Below are 12404 nucleotides of genomic sequence, written 5' to 3'. Positions count from 1 at the left end.
ATCACGCTGCATCTCCGCCTGTGAAAATAAAGGCATAGTTATTTCTTACCGGCACTCTGGGTCTCCAACGCTGCAATCCGGCACCTGAAAGTCAAAAGGAGAGACGTTAGACAGGTATTTACTTACGCCCATCGCGCTCGCCATAATAGGATGCCTGCAAATACTCCGGCGTTTTCCAGCATCTCTTCAGCACGAACCCGCAGTTGCAAGAGAAAAGAAACAGTTAGAGCGCTTGCATTTACTCACGCATTTCCAAGCGCTTCATTCCCATTCCAAGACTCTGGCTCCAGCTTCGGCTCCCTTCACACCATCTTCTATCTCCAGAGCCCTGCAAAACAAATAGGAGAAAGCATTATACCAAACCCTGATCTACATAAAAGTGCCCTCGCACCCAAAGACTTTAAGGACAAAAGGTGTCCGGAAACTCGTGCAGTTAACGGCGGTAGCGATCCTCTGATGTTAACAGGCCTACGTTTTACCCAGTGAAGGAACTGGCAACGGCACCCTGCACCAGACGCAGATGGAGAGCCCAGCATTCACCTATCTAAGGTGAGCACGTTGACCTGGGGGATTCTACGGGGAAGCTGGGAATAGAGAGAGAGAGAGAGAGAGACACTCAACTGCCCAGATCATTAACCCCCATATTCTCTCACCTGCAGAAATCTCACCCTTCGAGTTCGACACACTGTGCGAAGAGGCTCAGCCCCAGAAGCCAACCGAGTCCTGCACATCACCTTTCGAGTCACAGACACCTTCCTGCCTAGACCAGCGCCTCCGTGGGAATCAGGTGAGCGTTACAGAACGCGAAGCCCAACGCAAAACTCCTACCCAGGCGCAATGGAAACCTCGGACACTGATCAATTGGCCCAATTGCTTGGGGAACTAAGAGCAGAAGTACATGCAGCTCGTCAGGAAACAAACTCTCTAAGAAGAGAGCTGATAATATCCAAGGAGCGAACAGAGGATCTCGCTAGGCAATTGCTACAAACGCAGGCAGGACAGACACCTTTGCCCGCTCCAGGAGGAAGTTATCCTTCAGCATCCTCAAATCCTGTGCAAATCAATCTACCTGGTAATGTGCCCTTGGCTCCGCCCGAACGCTTTTCTGGTGACCCAAAGAAATTTGCAGTGTTTATTAACCAGTGCCGCCTACACTTTTTATGTCGACCAGCTGCCTTCCCAACAGATCAGACCAAGGTGGCTTTCGTACTTTCTTATCTCAGTGGCAGTGCCGCAGATTGGTCGATCCCTTTAGTCACTCAGGATGATCCGGTTCTTCATGATTTCCAGGCCTTCCAGTCCAGCATGGAGAAACTGTTTGCAAGACATGCACAAGGGCAGGCTTTAGACAATGAACTCCTTTCATTACGGCAGGGTAATCAAGAACTCTTGACTTATATTGCTTCATTCAACAGACTTATAGTGGAAACCCAATGGCCTGAGGATAAAAGAATAACGCTTTTCTACAGAGGCCTGCGTGGAGAGCTCAAGGATGTGTTAGCTCAAGTTGTGAATCCTCCACAAGAATGCTCAGACTATATTGACTTAGTTGTTCAATTAGACCACAGATTACAGAACAGGAAGGCTGATCGTTCCAAATTTGACACCCGAGTGTTTTCTAAACCACAGACCTCTACTAGGGGAGCTGACACCGTGGAACCCATGCAAATAGGGGGCATGAAAGGACCTTTAACCCAAAAGGAGCGGGAAAGAAGAAGACAGCTGCAATTATGCCTCTATTGTGGAAACTCGGGGCACTTTCTTCGAGACTGTGCTGTGAAACCAGCTAAGAAGGCTGTAGGAGCCGCAGATACCAGTGCCACAAATTCTGAACAGGGAAACGACCTAGCCCGACAAGTGTAGAGGTCCTCTTGCCGAGCGTTAAAATCTGTCCCGTGACCTCGCATTTCGTGGTGCCTATGGTCCTCATTAGCTCTGAACGTCCGGATCGTTTGCATGCAATTGAAGCTTACATCGACAGCGGAGCAATCGGTAATTATGTGGATCGTGAAATGGCATCAAGGATGAATCTACCTCTTGTCCCTAAGGCAGTAAAAGACGTCATTACTACAGTGGATGGCACGGAGTTAGCCTCCGGACCAGTAACGCACGCCACCCAAGAAGTGACGTTAGTGAGCCAAGATGGACACCGGGAGAAAATCGTGTTCGATGTGATCAAGGCTCCTCAGTTCCAGATCATTCTGGGAATTCCTTGGTTAGAGAAGCACAATCCTCGGATCGATTGGCGAGCAAAGACGGTTCAGTTTCCAGAATGTTTGACCACTTGTTATTCTCGGCCTGATGTCTCATTGGCGGCAATCTCTTCTAAGGTTCCCAAATTACCTCCCGAATACCAGGAATTCCAAGACGTCTTTCGGAAGGACCAAGCTAACACCCTGCCTCCTCATAGGTCTTACGACTGTCAAATAGATCTGATACCCGGAACAACTCCTCCTTGCAGTAGGATTTATGCCCTCACCGAGCCAGAGAATCTTCACCTTAGACAATATCTGGAACAATACCTAGCTAACGGGTTTATTCGTCCTTCAAAATCTCCAGCTTCCTCGGCTTTGTTCTTCGTTCCGAAAAAGGAAGGAGACCTTAGGACTTGTATAGATTACCGCGCCCTGAATCAGATCACCGTTAAAAACAGATACCCGTTACCTTTGATCCCTGAACTCCTGGACCAAGTCAAAGACGCATATATATATACAAAGGTGGATCTCAGAGGAGCCTACCATTTGGTACGAATAAAGCAGGGCGATGAATGGAAGACGGCCTTCCGCACCAAGTATGTGCTGTTTGAGTATCAAGTTATGCCCTTTGGACTTTGTAACGTTCCTGCCGCCTTCCAGTATTTTATGAACGATGTCCTTAGAGAACTCATCGATGTGTGTGTTGTTGTCTACATTGATGACATCCTTGTCTATTCATCATCTGAAGAGGAACATCAGAAACACGTTAAAGAAGTCCTCGAGAGATTACGTCAACATAACCTTTTTGCTAAGCTTGAAAAATGCGTTTTCAACGTAACTGAAGTTGAGTTCCTGGGATTCATATTGTCACCTAGCGGAGTCCATATGGATTCGAAAAAAGTCGATGCGATCATCAAGTGGCCTTCACCAACCTCTGTAAAAGGAGTTCAAAGCATGTTAGGTTTCGCTAACTTTTACCGTAGATTCATTCCTGAATTCTCTCGAATTGTCCAACCCATCACCGCTCTGTTAAAGAAGAACAAACGTTTTGAGTGGTCTACCGAGGCAGAACAAGCCTTTCAGGACTTAAAAGTTAAATTCATTTCTGCACCTGTTCTAAAACATCCTCGTCCAGAACTCCCCTACATTGTGGAAACGGATGCTTCTAGTCTAGCTTTGGGGGCAGTTTTATCACAAAGAGATCCGGTCACACACCAATTACATCCAGTAGCCTTTTGGTCTCGCAAATTCTCGGCTCCCGAGATCAACTATTCAATTACAGACAAGGAACTTTTAGCTATCAGATCGGCCTTTAAAGCCTGGCGGCATTATCTTTTGGGAGCCAGACACACAGTCACCGTAATGACAGATCACCGCAACTTACAATATCTAAAGACGGCCAAGGCTCAGTCTTCCAGGCAACTTCGCTGGGCTCTGTTTTTGGCTGAGTTTAACTTTATAATTACTTATCGACCAGGCAGTAAAAACGGAAAAGCAGATGCCCTCTCCCGGATGGGAATAGATGAACACTTGCCCAATCCAGAACCAATACCCATAATCCAAGAACAAAGGATTTTGGGCTTGGTCAGCGCTCAATCCTTTGAAGACATCAAGACTACAGTCAAATCAATCCTAACTCCGGCCGAATTACAGGACTGGCAATTAAAGGGAAAAGAATTCTCTGTGGATCAAGACCTTCCATATTTCCGAGGACGATTGTACTTGCCCAGTGAGAAAATACAAGAACAAGTGATCTCCTGTTATCACGACTCACTAATGGAGGGTCACCCTGGCATTACCAAAACCATGGAAAAGGTCAAAAGACATTTCTGGTGGCCATCATGGAAGAAGGATATTAGAGACTTCGTAATCTCCTGCGGTGTATGTGCCCAAAATAAAAGTCAGAAGGAGAAACCAGTCGGCCTCTTACATCCACTAGACATCCCTCCCTGTCCATGGCATACCCTGTCCATGGATTTCATCACGGACTTACCTCCATGCTCAGGGTATAATACCATTTTAGTAGTCGTGGATCTATTCTCCAAGATGGCTCACTTCATTCCCCTGAAAGGCCTACCTACAGCTTCAGTATTGGCCCGAGAATTCTTAGAAAACATCGTTCGGCTACACGGTTTTCCCTCGGTTTTGGTCTCCGATAGGGGAAGTCAATTCATCTCCCACTTTTGGCGAAGTTGCTGTCGTTTAGCCCAAATTGATGTGAGACTTTCAACCAGTCACCATCCCCAAACTGACGGACAAACCGAGAGGACAAATCAAACTCTAGAGCAATATCTATGTTGCATGCTCCAACAAACTGAAAACCCTTGGAAGGACATTCTTTGGATCGCGGAGTACGCTTATAACAATTCGGCTCATTCGGGAACCGGGAAGACTCCCTTCTTCCTATTATATGGACACCATCCTAGGACCTCGAACCTGGATCCTCCCCAAGAATTCGAAGCACCTGCTGTGGATCACTTGCACTCTGAGATCACTCGTGCTTTTAAGGAAGCCACTGCCCATCGGCAAAGAGCTTAAGCTCAATTCAAGAAAGGAGCAGATCAACACCGTAAAGAGGCCCCTCACTACGCAGTAGGAGATCAGGTCTGGTTATCCACTAAGCACCTGCCTCTAAAAGGACCCCGCACCTTCATTCCGAGATACCTTGGACCCTATCTCATCTCTGCTATAATTAATCCGGTAGCTGTCAAATTGGAATTACCTTCGCATATGAAAATACATCCAGTATTCCATGTCTCCTTACTAAAACCAGTACAACCAGAAACCCGATTGACCGAACTCCCAGAACCTGTTTTAGTAGATGGAGAACTCGAATTCGAATTAAAGAACATCCTAGATTCCAAAATCTCCAAATCTAAATTATATTATCTGGTTGATTGGAAAGGATACGGCCCCCAGGAAAGGTCTTGGGAACCCTCAGAATATGTCCATGCACCTCGTCTGGTCAAGAAATTCCATCTGAATCACCCCGACAAACCAAAACCCCCGGAGAAGACACGCTTGGGAGGGGCCTTGAGGGGGGGTACTGTCATGATCACTGCTTCCAAGGAGCCAGGACCAGCCCAACGTCCTTGGAAGCAGGCCCCTAACCCTAATCCTAGGCACCAGCCGGTCCCCACTGGGACCTTTTGGACCTTGTCCTGGCGCCGGTGGCGCCAGGCTCATCAATGCCATCGGTCCCGGCACTGGAAGCGCCGGGCTCATAATCTATATGAAGATGCTTGGGTGGACTTACCTGCAGCAGACCATGCTGCTTACTTACCAGCTGCATAGGAATCCTCAGTAAGCCGGAACTACTTTCTTACCTGGGTGGGGCAAGCTCCACTCCCTGGATACAACACTGGAACTCTTCTGGAACAGGAACTCTTTTCTTACCTAGGCGGGGCCGTGGAGGAAGACGCCTCAGCACTCCAAGGCTATTTAAACCACACCCGATTGATGAAACGTGCTTCGCGTTATTCTGCATCTGCAGCAGAACGCTCACCGAGTCTGTTCCAGCTTTTCTTCTATCCGGGCCCGAACCTGCAAGAACAATACTTACCATTCCTGCATCCAGTCTTCAGCAGAACCTGCAAGAACAATACTTACCATCCCCGCATCCAGTCTTCAGCAGCACCTGCAAAATAAGAAACTACAGGTTAGCACGGCAACCTTCATACGAAGCGCATTACTCACCTGATCCATCGGCAGTGACCATTTCATCATGCTGCATCTCCGCCTGTGAAAACAAAGGCATAGTTATTTCTTACCGGCACTCTGGGTCTCCAACGCTGCAATCCGGCACCTGAAAGACAAAAGGAGAGACGTTAGACAGGTATTTACTTACGCCCATCGCGCTCGCCATAATAGGACGCCTGCAAATACTCCGGCGTTTTCCAGCATCTCCTCAGCATGAACCCGCAGCTGCAAGAGAAAAGAAACAGTTAGAGCGCTTGCATTTACTCACGCATTTCCAAGCGCTTCATTCCCATTCCAAGACTCTGGCTCCAGCTTCGGCTCCCTTCACACCATCTTCTATCTCCAGAGCCCTGCAAAACAAATAGGAGAAAGCATTATACCAAACCCCAATCTACATAAAAGTGCCCTCGCACCCAAAGACTTTAAGGACAAAAGGTGTCCGGAAACTCACCGCTCGTGCAGTTAACGGCGGTAGCGATCCTCTGATGTTAAGAGGCCTACGTTTTACCCAGTGAAGGAACTGGCAACGGCACCCTGCACCAGACGCAGATGGAGAGCCCAGCATTCACCTATCTAAGGTGAGCACGTTGACCTGGGGGATTATACGGGGAAGCTGGGAATAGAGAGAGAGAGAGAGAGAGAGAGACACTCAACTGCCCAGATCATTAACCCCCATATTCTCTCACCTGCAGAAATCTCACCCTTCGAGTTCGACACACAGTGCGAAGAGGCTCAGCCCCAGAAGCCAACCGAGTCCTGCACATCACCTTTCGAGTCACAGACACCTTCCTGCCTAGACCAGCGCCTCCGTGGGAATCAGGTGAGCGTTACAGTCAAACTTACTAAAAAAATCTAATTTAGCTAATATTTTTGTAAGTATACATTTTTGCCATAAGCGGAAATTGGTGGCTCTGAGAATAATGAATGTGTCAATTCATCATATTGAAATTTCTGCCCGTTTTTGAGTATTACAGATTTCATTTTAGGGCTTGCCGCTGGAACATGTTGTAAAGTAAACCACATTTTAAATTCAGGGACTTTTAAAATGTCTTTTGTTGTGGTAAACCCTGCTTCACACTTTGGAAACAGCTTGGTGTATAATGTGTTCTTCATAAGCACTTTCTCAGAATTTGGTAACCATAATTTGTTTCTGCTTAGTGGGTTCAGTGCATTATCAAACTATTCATTTGATTCTCAATAATTTGGTGTAATGTAATCTTGTAATGGTAGTTTTAGGATGAAAACTTCCACTGTTTAAAAAGTTGGTCATTTCTGCAGGCTTATTAAAAAGAGTGTCTTAGTGCATTTCCTGTCCACAGTGTTTACTTAGACATTCCAAAAACGTATTGCTGTAAAACTATAGTCTACAGTAAATTTGAATCTGTCGAGTATAGTGTTAATATATTCAAAGAAAGCTGTTAGCCCATATATGGGTCCTGACCAAATCACAAAAATATTGTGTATGTACGGTTTGTACAATTTTAAATGTCTTCTACACTGGGATACATTAAGATGGAACAATTTCTAAAATTGACACATACAAATATTCACATAAACAGGAGCAATATTTGCGTCCGTGGATGTTCCAGCAATCTGTAAATAAAATTGTTCATCAAACCCAAACCTAAAGAAATTATTATGTAAAACTAATTTGAACAATGTAATGAAAAAATCTAATTTGCATCTATCTCATTATGTTGAAGTAAAAACCATTCTACTGTATCCAATCCGTACCTAAGAGGAATAGAAGTATATCAAATAATCATATTTGTTCTAAACTTGATGCCTGTATCTGCTTCCAAAGTTTGATTTTTGTAACATATAGAAATCACCTTTAAATAAGTCTGTTTTTTTATAACAATCACTGTAAAATATTATCTTTTTATTGAGATAAATATTCCAATGTGCTATTCATTGCAGAAATTATTGGACAACCTTACAGATGTAGTATTAATTTGTGTATTTTTGGAAGTAAATAAATGATTAGAACCAGTGGACATGAATTTCTTAGAAAGTGTTTTGCTTTATATGAAATCCAATCATTTTCAATGGATTCTTGTAAATTTCCATCACCAGAGCTGTAGCATCATGATGAATGTTCAAATACATGTTAACATCTGAACGTTCTTGTAAGCGTTCTGCGTGGTCATCAGATGTATTCATTATCATTATTGCACTGCCTTTATCGACTGGTTTGATGGTAATTAACTCATTGTTAGCCAAGTTCCGCAAGCCATTTGAAATAATTACATGTTATGTGAAAATACATTGTTTTATGATAATTACATATTTGAATTCAGACATTGATTTTTTTATATTCCAAAGACGAATTTGTGATGATCAGATAAAAAGTACTCTTGAGTTGAAATTCTGTGCATTCTGAGTCTTCAAATAAATCACTGTGTTACTTCTTGAGTTGCAAACGATATCTTTAATCTCATTTTGTGAATGAATCAATATAAATCTATTTGTTCTTTAAAGTAACTTGAATTTGATATTGGTACAAAACACAGACATGTGTGTAATAACCTAATTTGTGATTTAAAGATAAATCAGTGAAATGTACTGTTAAAGTTTTCTATGTGGCTGAATGACTTTTAGAAGATTTCTTCTGTTGGGTTCGTCGATGGGATATTGCCTTCTAGAATGCCTGCATGTCTAAGATTTGATTTTACTTCATCTTCATTCCTTGTTTTAGATATTGTTAGAGCATTTTGCGTTGTTTGTTGGGTTGTTGCTGACAAAATCTGAGCACATTCTTCCACATCTCCACTAGATAATTCTGAAAATGTTGTACTTTTAATTTTAGTTCCGGGACAAATTATCTGTTGATTTCGATGAGCATTCTGCCAGTGTAAACTATGTCAAATGTATACTGTGATGTGTCCCTATAAATTCTCTCAATTATTCTTGTTTCCATTCTTTTTTTTAAAGGTCATTTATTATGCACCTATACACGTGTGTGTCTCATGGCGCAACAAGGCAATGGGGATTGAGGGTGAAATTATCCTACTAGGCCTTGTAGATTCAGATCGTGCAAGTGCAGGTCATTTACAACGCTCTTGATTTCAAGCGTGGATCCGGGATTCCAACCTGTGTTGCTCAGCGTGGTTTTGCTTCCAAGAGCCACGCGTTGCCACAGTAGTTGTCTGTAAATTATGCATTAGTTGCTCCTTTGAATATATTTATACATTATTTCTGATAATTTGTATCTCAGTAATCAATCCTCTGCAAACTATTGGATAATTCCTCTATGGTTAGTAACATCAAATCAATAATTTTATACCACTTCTTGATGAACTAGGGACTATCATTACAAAATTGTAATTCACTCTTAACAAGCATGGTGTACATTGAAAGGTATAATAATATTGTTCCACTGTGGTAGCATTGAGTTTTTGGTTAATTCCACTAGGGATTAGGTACTCCAGTTGTTTGCTAATCTGCTCTGGTGTTTCTTTAGGATTTAATTATTGTTCCTTCGATTTAATACATCCTAAAATATGTGTGTCTCTTTCAGAAGAAAAGCCGAAAGTGTATGTGCTTCAATTCTAGAAAGGTGTCATTTTTAACATTAAGGGCTGTGCTACCTTTCATAGACACCTCTGCTATTGTTAAAAAAAACTTTGAAATAACATTTTTTTAAATGTCAAGATTTTTTTAAATCCAAAAGTAGATTCTCTAAAAGGAAGTGCGGCCCTTAATGTTATTTTTACCTCATGTTAAAGAGTGTCATGTGCCCATTTCTAGACATGTCAAAAGCAGTTTTCATTTCATTTTCATATCACATGTTGGACAAGGATGGGAAACAGATCAGCAACATAAAATGGCGAACTGGCCTACAGGAACCTCTGGAGATCTCTCTGATGGGCCAATTGCCTGTGAGTCTCTTTTGTGAGGGTACCCTGAATTTCTGCTCCTCTTACCCTCTCTCCCAGACACCCTCTCTCATCATCCCTCACATCCCTTTGAAGCAAACAATTTGTTATAAATCTCCCAGTATGTTATCCCCCAATCTTAGCAAATGTTTGATATATTTTGTTTTTAAGTTTACCTTGTTTCATATTTTCCAGTTGCACCCATTTGTCCAACCTTTCTTGGGCAGAGAATCCCCAAGCTTTGCTTAGAGGGACTGGGCGTTCTCACACAGTGTAATATGAGGCCACTTTAAAAGACATTTTTAGGCCTCATTTGGTTCTGAGTCCACCCCCGGCAACCTACCCTGCCTTCAGAGTGCAAATCTAGCAGTGCACAGTGTGATATCACAAGACAAGACTTATCACACAGAAACAAGGTCTATGGATATGGAAAAGGAACGGTTTTCCGTATTTTAATAAGTAAGCCAATTCCTTCATCTACATGCTTATTGGGTTTGATGGATCATGGGACAGGCAAAATCTGACACTGCAGTCTACACTTCTTGCTAAGAAAATAGAGTGACGGCATCAATACCAATGCTGTCTGGAAAATAGGTTTCCGTAATGACTGTTTTTTTTAATAGTATTAGTACTTTCCTGAACTTTAGCAGAGAAAATATTTGTTACATTTGTTTTTTGTTTGTTTTTAATCCAGGGGCAGGCCATATTTCAAATCCTGCAACTAACCCCTTGATAAGGTTGATCAGTAACCATGCCAACTGTTTTTAAATATTTATATCATTAGAGAATATAAGAATAATGTGCAGCGTTCAACAAAAAATAACAGGAGTATATATAAATATCACTTTTTCACTTTGATCTATGTCTGCGTTCGCATATTTGTTTTCGTCTTACTTTCAGGCTTACATTTTAATTAATTCCAACTCCATGGTGAAGTAATTTCGGTCTCAGGCGGGCCCTTCTCGTTCTCGGATGCAAGGGAGAATAGTGATGGCACACATTATAAAGAAACAATCGTTCCTAAACTATCGGCGCCACCGCGTATCAACCCAACGCTAGCAGACATATCTGTGTACAGTACTCCTCACCCGACTTGACCCCAGTTCCTTCTGATTCAGTGACAGTGATAAACGGCTCCCTTGCTGACTCCGATGCCATGCTTTGCAAGAAGCAGACTCTGACTTTCACAGGCGGTAAATCATCTTATTTACACATCAATCTGTTCACAGGGAGACATTTCTGAGATAAACATGCCCTTATGTCAGGGCGGCATAGGGCACTCTGCCTCCATTTCATAATATAGACTGTGATGACAGCAGGAATGGAGATACAGAAATCTACAGCATAGTATTGCTAAATGGACTTTTTAAGTCTTAAAACAATGCATTAACAGTCGACCAAATATCCAACTTGTGAGTTTACAGTCGTGGGACATAGATAAGTGACTAAGCTGACTATATCAATTATTAGCCTTAACCATAACAAGTACGTACAGTTAGGAATAGGCAAAACGGGTGATACTCGGTCCACGCAGAAAGCAGCGAATTCTGCCAAAATCTGCCCGGTTTGACAATGTCACACGAGGAGCGAAATCGGCGAAGCTGGCATATATTTTCCTGCACGATTTTTTGTTTTGTTTTGTTGTGGTTTTACTCTTAAATGCCATGCAAGTAGAGAGTTACGAAACCTTTTTGGGCCCCAATTGGCCAACATATCAGGCAAAACCAGACCAAAAATTGAATTTCGCCAGGAAAACAAATTACACCTGAAAAGAGGCCAATCGGGGGAAGCATGTGCTTTGACAGCAGAGTGAAATTAGAGGTTCGCTGATTTCACTTCACGTGTGTTCATTTCGCCAGCCTCTATTTACAGCACAGCCCTTCACCCAACCATGAAGGAAGGAGTAAAGAAACACATAGAAGCAAAACATGGGAACAAGCAGAGAAGAGAAGGAGAAAACAGGAAGTGGAGGCCACCTACACATGAAGGTTGACGCAAGAAGGATTGTGAGGGATTGCAGTTGCAAATTAGACCCTAGAATCAAGTTGATCCTGCCTGTAAATGCAAGATTTCATGAAAGCCCATGCCAATGTTTTGGCATGCTAAGAGTTCTGCTTACTGAAGCTATCTCTGGATTGTGGTGTTTTTGCAACCCTATATGTCCATTACTTTCATTTTTGTGTTCAGCCGAACGCTAATCATGTAGGCAAACAAATATTAAACTTCGTGTACCAAAATGAGAGCATTGTATAACAAATGAGAATTGTGCTGGGCTTCAATTGCTACCTAAAAACAACTTAAATAGTGACTTTGCATTTGAAAATCTTGGGCAGGCACTGCCAGAAAGAATCAGCAGTGCTACGCCAATTACATCTGCCTCGGCGTCCAATAAACACTTTCTATTTGTATTCGGCTTCCTAAACATCCAAACCTTGCCAGGCATTACATTCAACTGTCTACAGAGGATATCACCATTTTTTTCTTGTTTTGGGTGTTTTCGTAACATGTTGCCTTTAGGCTGCTTCTAAACGTTTTCAGAAACAGCAGCATGTGGCACTGCCAGAAAATTGAATGGTTCAGATAGTTAGAGCAAAGATCAGAGCCACGTAGGGCCTGATTTATAGAATTATTT

This window comes from Ambystoma mexicanum, chromosome 1q, assembly GCF_040938575.1.
Source record: "Ambystoma mexicanum isolate Mex_15411 chromosome 1q, UKY_AmexF1_1, whole genome shotgun sequence".
In the NCBI taxonomy this organism is placed as follows: domain Eukaryota; kingdom Metazoa; phylum Chordata; class Amphibia; order Caudata; family Ambystomatidae; genus Ambystoma; species Ambystoma mexicanum.
This window is presented reverse-complemented; position numbering follows the sequence as displayed.